The sequence below is a fragment of the Convolutriloba macropyga genome, chromosome 1 (assembly GCF_964194025.1).
Source record: "Convolutriloba macropyga chromosome 1, txConMacr16.3, whole genome shotgun sequence".
In the NCBI taxonomy this organism is placed as follows: Eukaryota; Metazoa; Xenacoelomorpha; order Acoela; family Convolutidae; genus Convolutriloba; species Convolutriloba macropyga.
The window spans coordinates 12,519,410-12,532,634 of record NC_134468.1 but is presented as its reverse complement, the minus strand read 5'-3'; the positions used below and the strand labels follow the sequence as shown (position 1 = coordinate 12,532,634).

The 13,225-nt window shown below is 31.5% G+C and overlaps 1 protein-coding gene across 1 annotated transcript in view; it reads right to left on the bottom strand.

Moving 5' to 3' along the window:
• Positions 1 to 13,225, bottom strand: part of LOC142335045 (dihydrolipoyllysine-residue succinyltransferase component of 2-oxoglutarate dehydrogenase complex, mitochondrial-like) — a 559,039-nt gene that overhangs the window by 39,961 nt on the left and 505,853 nt on the right. The gene's annotated exons all lie outside the window — the stretch shown is intronic.

Genomic DNA, 13,225 nt, shown 5'->3' with positions numbered 1-13,225 from the left:
TAATATGTTCTATGTCCTAATATGTTCTAATAAGTCCAGAATACATTCACCCCAATAAATTAAAATCATATTTCAAATAACTGTTTTTCAGTACTTTTTTATTAATAAAACGATCCTCATTGTTTCACATGTTTCTGGTTTCTGACTATTCAAACCAATGAAAACAACTGAAAGATTTGTCTTAAGTTAACAACTACCTTACAAAGAAATGCAAACTAATCTTTTATTGTCTTTTCTGAATTATAAGTTTTCCGTTTTTTTTATTTTCGGTTCACATGTTAGAGAAAGTTTTCCAACTGTTTTGGCTATTTTTGGGTTCTATTGAGCAAAAAAAGCAAAGTAGATGTAATGAAAAAAATAAATAATAGAGAAATTAAAAAAAAATAAAATCAGAGAAAGTTTTAACGTTTATTATTTGTGGACTGATATTGTTACAACAAATTTTTTACTGTGTTGTGTTCCCTCGCACTACTTTTCTTACCCTGGAAGCGTTTTCTAAGTTTTTAGAATTAAAAATATAGTTTCTAAATGCTCAAAGACTGCTTTTTTGACGACGAGTATTAACAAAATCAGAACTTGACTGTAGAAAAAAACTGGCCCCAATTTTTCAAGAATTGTACGAAACTATTATATTTTATTTGATTTTCAAATCTCTAATTTATTAGAATTTTCAGCTATTAATCAACTAACTTTGTCAAAAAAGCAAACAAAGGATGGATTTACGAAACATACCGAGATCCAGGATGCACCAGAGAAGTCCCATTATAAGAAGTGTTTCAAATAATTGTCTAAAAGGCCCAGAATGAACATTCATAGTATACTAGGTCTTAGTATACTAAGACCATTTATAGTTCTATTTTAAACATTTCTAGGGTTTAGAGTTTGATTTTAAAATGTTCGCAAAATTCACATCTCATCTTCGTATTATTAATAGGAGCCATATATGATCTTCCTACGTTTCTCAAGATTTATTTTTCCTATCCAAAATTCTGCTTTTGAAACGTTTTCTTATTACAAGGTTTTCATTTCAAAGTTTTCCTTAGTAGGGGAACGCAAAACGGAAACATTTCGCCTATTGGAAAAACTTATTGGAAAACTTCATCTCCTTGAGTATTCATCGAAGATTAATGTGTTTGTGAATCTTTAGGGTTTCACACTTATTTTGTTTACATTTTTGGCATTTTTATAAAAAATTTTTTGTCGTTTTTTTGCCCCATTTTGATTTTAATTTCAACATTTACTGGTATTGGCAACCCATATGAAGGTTCACACGATTCCCATATGAACTTTAAAAAACGCCCATAGTTTTTATTTAATGGCATTGACTGCTATTGCAGTGTGTGTTTGAGAAAAAAATTGGTACGTCTTTCAATTTAGACTATGAATATTAAAAAGTTGCATAAATTTTGTTAGTGGAATAATCAACGGCTTCAGTTCATAGCTAAAATTTTTATAACTGAGCATTAGTTGTGTTAAAGAAAATATATGACCTTTTGGTTTTTAACTTTTCTTTGTATTTTTGTTGTCTTGCTCTTCGGTGTTATTCATTGAAACCTTTAGTTTATAATTAGGCATATCTGAATCTAAGTTTTCTTTTCAATTGATAGCTAATCATGCATATTTTTGGTTGTTTGCAATCGAATTTATCAATCAAACTGTTTTTGCACAAGTCAAATTGCTAATGAAGCATACTCAAACGCCTAATATTGTTCTTAGTAGTTTTAGTAAACGAATCGAATTATTCCATGAGTTAGCACTTGGTTTTTCAACATTTAGCATCAATCATTTACGAAATTGTAAAGGTTTTGGCATAGATGGGACAATACAAATTGATAGCAAAGATGTTAGATCACGCGTTTGTTTACTTCAGATGTATAAAATAGCAGAACAGACTCATGATCTAACTTTTGTGTATCTAACTTGGGTATGGTCTGTATTTGAATTAGGTTTCGTCCTGCATTCTCAGTATAGTTTTATAAGTCAGTTCATTGCCTTTTTCTACTTCTATACTCAAACATAAAACTAAATTGAGCTTTTGAATCTAATCCGAGTTCAGGCAAGCTGAATAATGATATATATGTTCTTTAAGATAGATAACAGTTTGAAGTTTATTTTGAGAAAGGGATAGATGTTGATTTCCGGATCTAAATTTTTTGTTTTATTCTTGATATTTTCTTCTTTTTTGCTTAACTGGGTTTGTATGCAAAGATTGCCGATTCGCCAGAATGTTCACTTGAATGACAAACATGACTTATATCACAAAAGATCTACTTCGCGATTATATGGCTTGGGTAACCCTATTCGAGACTGATCTCATTTTGCACTCTCATTTTAGACGTATATATGGCTGTAAATATTAGATTTTTACCACTCAGTTTTATGCCTAAATTGAGATTTTAAAATCTAACTAAAATCAAATGGAGATCATACAAGATTCATACTAATAAAAAATTGCTTAAAAACATTACATTTTGGGATTTAGTTTAAAATCGCAATAAATTTTCATTTTTGTTTTTTTTTAAGTAAAACTAGTTGTTCAACTGATAGAAAAAAAAACAAAAAAAAACTTTTTTCCACTTGACAAATTGCACTAGATTGAGGATTTCATTGAAATTAAAACTTTGACTTTACTGGTATCGACCATTGTTTTCCATTAGATGTCTGCTCTTTTTTTAAGAATCTATCGAAGTTTAAATGATAATAATATATACGTCTTTCAGGGCAATCTAACTCTGACTCTAAAAGAAAGTCTTGTTAACAGTATAACACTAACGAGATAAATAGCAAATAATTGAAGAATTGTAATTACTACATTTTTCATCCGGAGAGCTGTGAGCACCAGTTTTTCTACAGTGACATATAAAAGGACTGTTTACTTGTTTACGAAATATGATATGAAAAAATTCCTGATTTCAGAGAGCAATTTAGAAAATTGCCATTTTTGCATAAAATAAAGGAATATGTCTCTTGCTATTCTTTGGACACGGGAAACGGAAACGTTGATAATACATTTCTAAGCTTCTGACTTCAAGTCACCTAATTGAGCATAATCAATCAATAAACTGCTTTCTTTTTGATTATAAAACAGTATTTTATACTTTATTTTAGGAGTAAAAAGTTAAAAACACCTTATTTCAGTGGTTCTGATTTCCTCTCGTTTGGTTAAGCGTATCATTTTCTCGTTCCTGAATTTTTTTTTGGCTGCGACGATTAATGGAACAATTAGTCAGCGCCCTTTAAACCGTGCTACAGCTTGCAAATTTCCTGATTTGTATGAAGTGATAACTTCTACTTCTTTTAAACGTGGGAGATTCTCATTTGTATTTTTCTTAGATGAATTCTTTTGAAATTTCACAAATGTCAGTTTTGGCCTCAAAGCTATTTTAAGCGTAGCAAAACATTGTTGAGCAGAGATTTTGTAGGCAACTTTGACCAAAGTTGCAAATGGTGAATTTGTTCAAATTTCATCAAGATTATCTTATTGTCCTATTCATTTATTCAATTAAAAGTAATTTGTTGTCATGGATTTAAAAATTCTGGTTTTTGACAACATTGTGTGTTCAGCGGGCCCCATTGTTATCATAGGCAATAATACATTGTCACCCCAAACCTTTGCTTCATGGTGGCGTTCTCAAACAGTTCTTGTCTTGAGACAACAACAATCAAACTTTCTTCGTGTTGAAACTGTTTTATATACATTACATTCTTAAGGTACTTAAATATTTTTTTTTAAGAAATTTGGCATCAAATTATTAGGAAGCATTAAATTAGAGGCAATTGCTGGTCAAAAGAAATAATGTTGCCGGTAATGGTTTCCTACAATTTCATTGTGGACCTTTAAATTTGCTTGGCCCCTTACCTATTAGGCCGACAAAAATTTTCAAGTTTGATGCAAAAACTTAGAAAAATTTACTCCAAGTTATCACTCCATGTTAAAAAAACAATCATTTCAAACGATTTCATTAACGATTGAAAGTTATGACACTGTTTAAGTAAATCGAGGAAGTTAATGTTTTGCACAAAAAAGTCTGTACTGGAATATTGACGGTTTTTCCATTAAAAATTATTTTTAATGAAAATCAACTGCTCATGTATTAAACATCAATGAGTTGATTATTGATTCATCTGCAAAAATGTTTTACGGAATACATCATAAAAAGAGAAGAAGATTTTACATTTTATGTTTGAAATAGTCTTTTTCTGAATGGTCTTTTTTGGCCCAAAAATTATCTCTTTGTAAGTACGGTATTTATTAATGGTAACTATTACTGTTGAAAACTTGGTTATGACTTTTTAAGAAATATATTTATGATAAATATTAACCAGTAAAAATCATATACAAACCGCAAAGCATTGTAAACTTCTTTATTGTCAATATCTACGTTAACATAAGTAGTATAGTAAGTTGCCTAGTGCTTGTAGGGGGGGGGGGTACGAACCCCCCCCCTTACAAGAAATTTTACCTCTGAAAAAGTGATTTTCTCTAAGTCAAATCAAGTTTTTTTGGCTAACTTTCGCCAGCCTGGGTGCATTCTTACCCAGTCTGGCAAAAGTTAGCAAAAAATTTGATTTGACTTAGAGAAAATCACTTTTCAGAGGTAAAATTTCTTGTAGGGGTGGGGTTCGAACCCACCACCCTACAATCACTGGGCAACTTACGGCTGTTCCAATATTCACTAGAGAATAACTGGATAGATCCTAAACTCATAGACTATCATAATGTGATTTTATTAAAAAAAACTCGAAAAACCCTATATGAGACACCTGATGCCTACAACTTGGAAAAAAATTCAAAAATTTTCAAAAATTTGTTCGAAAATTTTTCAAAGTTTTTCAAAGTCCTAAAATTGTCTGAAATGGATTTTGCGCTATGAAAGACCACTCGAAATGGATTTTTGTTGACTTCACTTTTTTTTCACCTAAGTAGTATAGGGGTCGAAACAAAATTTTGAATTTTTTTCGAAAATTTTCCCAGTAAATTTCGATCCTGAAATGGTCTGAAATGGATTTTGCGCTATGAAAGAGCACTCAAAAATGATTTTTTGTTGACTTCTCTTTTTTCACCTAAGTAGTATACGGCCGAAACATAAAAATTTCGAATTTTTTGAAAATTTTCAAAATTTTTCAAAGACCTAAAATGGTCTGAAATGGATTTTGCGCTATGAAAGAGCACTCAAAAATGATTTTTTGTTGACTTCTCTTTTTTCACCTAAGTAGTATACGGCAGAAACATAAAAATTTCGAATTTTTTGAAAATTTTCAAACATTTTCAAAGTCCTAAAATGGTCTGAAATGGATTTTGCGCTATGAAAGAGCACTCAAAAATGATTTTTTGTTGACTTCTCTTTTTTCACCTAAGTAGTATACGGCCGAAACATAAAAATTTCGAATTTTTTGAAAATTTTCAAAATTTTTCAAAGTCCTAAAATGGTCTGAAATGGATTTTGCACTATGAAAGAGCATTCAAAAGTGATTTTTTGTTGACTTCACTTTTTTTCACCTATGAAGTATAGGGGTCGAAACATGAAAAAAATTTTAATTTTTGAGAAAAATTTTTCAAAAATTTTAAAAGTCCTAAAATGGTCTGAAATGGATTTTGTGCTATGAAAGAGCACTCAAAACTGATTTTTTTTTGTTGACTTCATGTGTTCAAAAATGTAATTTTTTTGTGCTTGCATGTGTTCAAAAATGTAATTTTTATGTCAGAATGAACAATTGAAAGAAAGGAAAGAATGAAAGTTTTATGTATATAATTATGCGTATTCATGATTATACTGGAAATATATATGGAAGTGTATATTGGTTTATAAGTAAATAAAACTGTGCTTAAGTTTAGTAATATGTTTGTATGAGTATAAGCTGAAATGTATGTTTGTGGGTAGAAATTGTAATTGTGTGTAATTGTCGAGACGTTTTTGTTTTAATGTGTGTATGTTTTTCTATATCTATGCAGTGGAATGTATATATATATATGTCTGAATGTGTTTATGTATTTATGTATTTATATGCTTGCAATCAGACGAGAGCGAGAGAGAGAGAGAAAGAGAGAGATAATTCCCTGGAGGGCAATTTATTTGCCTTTAAGAATGTTGTTATTTTTCTCCACGATCCAATAATATTATATCTTCTAAACAGATTTTGACCTTCAGCGCTGATAAACTCTGTCCTCTAAACATTGGCAAGCAAAATATCACAACCGAAGACGACAACAATTTTTTGATTTTCTGAGCATGCTTTTTTGAAAATCTGAATTTTCTACACCTAGCTAGCTACCATGTTAAAAACTATCAAGATTTTTTACAGAAAAGAAATTGAATTCAAGCTCTTTGTCTTTGAATCCTGGGCAAGAAAATGATAAAATATTGCAACACAGAAGACAAAAAAAACTTTTGATGTTCTGAGCATGCTTTTTTTTGAAAACATATTTCCTTACACTTATTCAGCTACCCTTCTAGGATTGAGCAAGATTATTTACAGGAAAAATGTATTTGAGATAAATTGTTGAGAGATAAACAAAAAATAGAGCTAAGTAAAAAGAATCAATTCTGTAAAAAACCGAAAAATTTGGTAGAAAAACTATGATACGCAAGAGCAGCCGAACTTTTTTATTAAATAAAGTAGAATGATAGGAATTCATCAAAAGCTTGAATCAGACAAAAAATGTAACGATTTACAAGAAGAGTAGTTTCCACTGGAACTGTAAAAATAGCTAAATTTTCAAAAGTTAATCAGCCACTTGATCAATTAAGCAAGAAGAAACACAACCTCTGTATCAGCGGGGGTTGCTAGAAACAGTTTCAGTCAGTAGTGTATAAGTCTTGCTTGCGTATTGGCAATAACACTAATGGATAATTCGTACTGTGACTGAAATCTTAAACAAAAGCGAATCGCTTCTTCAGTAAATGGTTCCAACATACTGAAAATACATATACTCAACTATTAATCAATGGAAGTAAATTACCAGAGCACCTCAAGCCAAAAAATCGAATGAGTTCATTATTGTTCTTTCTTGAATCAAATTTCCTGTGCATTCAGTAGCCCTGTGTTAATATTTTGGATTACATATTGTACTGTCGACGCTTCAGAATAACATAACCGTAACGATATTTGATAGAGCATCGGAAAGAGTAACATCCAAAGGAATTTGAAATTGAAAGCAGCAGAGTCTATATAACATATTTTTGGGTTATGAAGCCTGACGAACATCTCGGAATTGAACACAACACTACTGCTACCTACTACTGCTACTGCCTACTACTATTATCTACAATTACTATCTACAATTAGTACCTACTACTACTACTACTATTACTACTACTACTACTGCTACCTACTAGTACTACCTACAACTACAACTAGATACTATTACTAACTACTACCTTTACTTATTGTTTCTAAGTTACACTAGTACCTACTACTACTTCCTTTTAATACCCTCAATTTTTACCTATTGTTTACAAACTATCTACAAGATTGTGTTTCTGTTTTCCTAAAAAATGAAAACATTTCTTATCTCTAGAGACTCGTAAAGCATAAATAACAGAAGCTTTTATCTATCTCAAATTAATTTGTCGTGACTGACATAGACCGATTGAATATACCCCGCCAATGTTTTCAAAAAATCATTAAGTGTTTGAAGTTTTTTCGAAGATATAAAAAACTTTGTCGTATACATTAACTCAGTATTTTTCAACTCAATGTTAATTTGTTAATTAACATTTAAAAAATCCATGGTATGATATATCAGGTTGATATTTAACTAATTAAATCAAGGTAGGGTTTTACTGTTTCGCGAACCAGTCTGATTTTGAGCTTCAAATAAGTTTTATTGCTATGTTCTTTTTTTGAAGTGCAAATTTTGTATACTTTTTTCCCTTATGAGGGATCAGTCACAAACTTAAGTCTTTTTGTTCAAATGCTGTTTTTTTTTGTTCATTCAATGTATGATATCTGATTCCATTTGCAATTAATTGATAGATATGGAACGCAAACTTTTTCAAAATTTCGAATATGAAGGATTGTTTAGCGTAAACATTGACTGGTTCACAATGGCGTTGCACTATGTCTATTTATAATATCAACTTTATAGAAACAAGCTTCCTTCAAAATTGCCTAGTGTGTACCTTAATGGAAACAAACATTTTACAACGTACCTACATTATCTAAAAAACTTAGGTTTTACTCTATATAGTTGTTTTTGTATGTTTATTCAGAGTCACCTGTTGTTTCAGTTGTCAGGTAATACACAACTTTTTATGAATTTTGACGTTTCAAAATTTGTAAAGACTGAAAACTGCTGGGATAGCTTGACAGAAGGACATGTGTTAGTTGAGTTTCATATTAACATTAGCTTCGGCTCGGGATGTGTTCACAGCTAAGACTGTAATTGTGAACTTTTTATTCATTAAAAGTTTAGCGCTACATGATTTTGCAATTTTCGTTATATTACCTTCTTCCTAATTTTATTGAATTTCATTTTGTCATTGTTTATCTGAAGAAAATTAAAATTAAATCAACCTCATGAAACGTTTTTCAACAAAATTAAGCGAAACAGTCTTGTTGGATTTGAGAGCTGAATCAAAAACCTTAAATTTAGGTGTTTAGGTGAACATATTTTGTTTGTTTTGAACGTCTGCTTACACTCAATGGGCACCAAATTGTTCCAGAGAAGTACTTTTCATGGAGTGTGAAACAAAATTCTTCTTTATTAGTGTTCAAAACTCAACAACCGGAGACGGTATGGCTTTGTATAAGCAAGTATAATAAAATTGTGAAACGTGGCCGATCACTTTAACTAAAAGTTGAACCAATGAGTTCGAGTTCATGTTTGTGATGTAAAATAGTATTCAAGGATAACTGACTTTTTTTTAAAAAAAGACTTGTTTTTTAGTATTCAAAACTCAACAAACGGAGGCGGTATGCATTTCGATAAGCAAGTAAAATGAAATGGTGATGCTTGGTCAATCGTTTAACATGAAAATTGAAGTTTTGAGTTTGTGTCTGAATTTGTGATCTAAATTCACTATTCAAGGATAATTGACTTTGAAAAAAAAGTACTTTTAGTACTAAAAACACAATAATTGGTGGCCGTGTAACTTGGAATTACTAAATATAATGAAATGTGATAACTTGGCCTATCGCTCTATTTAAAAGTCAAAGTTTGTGTTTGAGTTTGAGTTTGTGATCTAAAAATAGTATTCAAGGGATAATTACGTCATAATAGTTGAGTTGTGTTATAAAGTTGAGAACGCAAAACAATTGAAACACGTTCTCACATTCTATTCAAACTACAGCTATATATGTGTCAAAAAAGCGAAGGAGACCTTCTGCTTTTACTAAGCTTTTTGATATAGTTTACTTTATTATATAGACTCTATTCACATGATCTGTTATGTAATCTTTACTGCACGAGTTCTACAAGCATTCCTGAAGACTATAATATTGAATTTTTCTGTAGAAAAGCACAGAACAAACTAATGATTTTCCGAAATCAGCAGTGTTGACATATTTTACCAGTAAATCTTGAAAAGGGCGGTAAATGCAACTTCTTAAATTATTAATTTTCTCTGAAGACTGTTCGGCTAATGAACTTTAAATATTGCAAAATAACTAATATGGAGATATTTTAACTCATAACCACATTAGGTAACAGTTAACACAACTAACATTGATTTTTTCCTTCCATAAAAACCGTCAACAGAGACAGTAGAAATCAGATTAGGCGCTTTGATGCCATCGTCAAACTGACAAGTACATTTCTACATTCTTTTGGTCAATTTGGAAAAGGTTCCAGTGTTAAAACCCTGCTATGCATAGTACATTAAGTTCAAAGTTTAAAGTATTCGAAGTTTTTGGAAATTAATGTTTTACTTTTCTATGTGTTAATAAGTAATCTTGGCTTTGTGTACCTCGTTTTGATGATATCTTACCAAAAGGGTTTCTATGTTTTCAAACGTTTGTTTGTTATGGATGCTATGAAGAGTCGATTTGAGTTCTTTCAACTGAGTCAAAGAAAAAAAACAGCAAAAAACAAATCCTGATTCTAGAGGCAATTAGGCTAATTTGATTTCCGGTTTTTTAATGCAGTATTTTAGTTTTCTCTGAGCTTAAACAATGTGAGAAAAATGTAAAAATGTCTCTTGGTATATAGTTCCAGATGGAATTTTACTACTATCTATAGCGATAAATGGTTGAATCATCATGAACAAGAAAAAGTTTTTTTTCACGAGTAATCATATAGCAAAACCTTAACCTTCAATAAAGCTTTACTGATCTGCAACTAACGCTAAGAATCAGCGGCCTTACAGGAAGTATGTAAAAATATTTTTCGTGGCGCTCAAAAAAAAGGAAACGCCTAAAGGAACTGCAAATTTACCAAAGGTAAAGAAACGAAACGTTTTCCACGTTAAATTTGTTTTTTATTTGAAAGACTTAAAGTAAAACAATGCCTAGCTGACATAAAAAAAGATTTAGACTATGCAAAACAAAGTTTTATAATACTTCCCTGTCAAACAAATAGTAATGAACAAGCTGAATTTTCATTACTGCTTTAACGAATTTGTAATTTTAGAACCTCAATGGTTTGCCTGGAGCAAACTCATAAGAGAACGGACAATTATTCACTTCTTGCACCTATTGGAAATTTCGTTCTGATACGTTAAATGCTTAATATTTTTGATACCATAGCTTTATGGATTAACGAAGTTTTGTGTCCGCGTTATTGAAAACTTATCTTTTAAAAATTTTTCGAATAACTTAAATAACCTACTGAAATACTTCATATTGACACATAGCGTCAAAAGCTACTGAGTGAATTCTGTGAAAACTAAATGTTCCATGACATACACAAGTTGTTACACATGTATACAGAAAACACTAGTGCATACTTACGTCTATGGTTCAGATTGAGCCTTTGAGCAAAACATGTTTGTTATATACTGACAGAAAACGTGAGCAGAGGTTTTCTTATCGTTCTTCAATATAAACCACGTCAATACTAAGCAAAATCAATACTATTGTACAAATAACTTGATATTAAACCTACGACTTAGAACCAGTTACTATATAACCTCGAAGCAATTGTAATCATAAAAGACAAACAATAAGGTCAATAGGTGAATTTCAATGAATTTGATTTGTCCTGTTTATTCAAATGCTTTATTTAAGTTAACGTTATACTGGAGCTCACTGTGGGTCGAAATGTATTCCGTAATAAAAATTTGCAAGCCTATGTATTCACTCTTTTTTTATCTCAACGTTTGCTGCAACACAGTAGAATACATGTATATACGCCTTCTTGATCACAGACAAAAGAATACTTAAGCAAACTAATAAAAGTGCCTTTAGCCGAAAATATTATGCAAGAATTTTGCAGAGCAGACTGAACTTCTCTCACGCACAAATCAATTCTTCTGCTTTATGCCTAGAATTTTGCAAGTAGAAAACATGTATATACGCCTTCTTGATCACAGACAAAAGAATACTTAAGCAAACTAATAAAAGTGCCTTTAGCCGAAAATATTATGCAAGAATTTTGCAGAGCAGACTGATCTTCTCTCACGCACAAATCAATTCTTCCTAGAATTATGCCTAGAATTAAGCAAGAATTTTGCAGAGCAGACTGAACTTCTCTCACGCACAAATCAATTCTTCTGCTTTATGCCTAGCAGTCAGATCAAAACCTTGAAATGTCAATGTCCGAGGTACTTAGGAGAAACTTCAATTCATTTTACGAATGAAAACCTATAAGAATTAGTCTAACAGGTTTAACAACCGAGGCCTCCTCGAAGTGTTATAGGTATTCATTGGAAACTATTGGGCTAATTAGGCTAATAGAACGAATGCTAACATTCCAGCCAACAGTTTGAATTTACTTTTGACTGAACGAATTGCTTCTCAAAATAACATTTTAGCGTTTTCATTCTTGACTGGTATTCCATTCGGTTAGTGTATGCCAAAACCCAAACTCAACTGCCGGTTTATAACTTATAATGTATCATATCCTAACGCAATTTGAAGGCTCATTTCAGCGCACAATTGTCTATCAAACTCGATATGAAAACAATGTTGCCTTTATAAAACAAAGGAAGGACAGTTCAATTTCAAGCTGGACTACCTTCGATCATTGCCTCATACCCAAAAGATGTATTGACTTTGTTTCTACATTACCTAATAAAACCGAAGAAGAAGACTTTATCAACAACTCAACCCCCTCGGAAATTGAAGTAACTTCTCAGCATATACACATTCCTTTGACTTCTGACATAGGATCACTTCCCATGGACATCAAGAGGATTTTGCGCAGTTACGATTTCGAAAGTATGCCCCTCTTCAGGAGCCATGAAGAATACTTCGCTGCCTTAGAAGATTTGGAAAATCTGTGGAAAAAGCTCGAATCATGCAGAAATGAAATCAAACTAATTACTATTCACGATAAAATTGATCATATTACATCATCCACATCCGATGATAACAGAAAGACTGTGATATCTTCCATATTAGAACGATTCCCTAGCCTTCTAGAAGAAAACTCAAAAATTGAAGAAAACTTCCAGAAATTTAGCACTGAGCCATCGTCTAACAATGCTCTACAAAAGAGGAGCCATCGTGTAGTTGGAGGATGTGTACTTCATAGTGGAAATTTTCCGAAAAGAATGAGATTCGATGAAAATGTGAGGTGTTCATGTGAAAATAACAACTAGAACTGAAAAGTTCTTGTTGATTAAAGCTTATGAACTAGACGTTGGCTTTCAGTTTTGAATTGTTTCCATTTATATCCTGTTATTTTGAAATGCTGTGCATTATTAAACTTCATTGTGTATGCTTATTATCTAAAATTTAGTAGTTGCAAAACCACTCCTTTAAAATACAGTTTGTTGATTCAAAACTATCCACGTCAGAGAAACAGGAAACAGTGTTCGGTCTGTTCAAAGGAGTAGAAAGTCAGAAATTTGTTGTAGAGTAGGATCACCAAACCGTAAATTGTTGTTCTGAAAATGTTGAAACGGATACGCGCAAGAGATTCCACACTATAAACCGCCGCATTTTGTTTTGATTTATGGAGAGCCGAAATCAAAAAGTTGCTGTTAATTACCCTAATTTGTTAGTTGATTTTTTAACAAAAGTACCTGAGTGGGTTAGTTGGTCTCATGTTCGGTTATGATAGTTTCATATCAAGTCCCAAGAGCCGCTGAGGCATGGCCATGGTCCGCGATGGTTTCAAGAT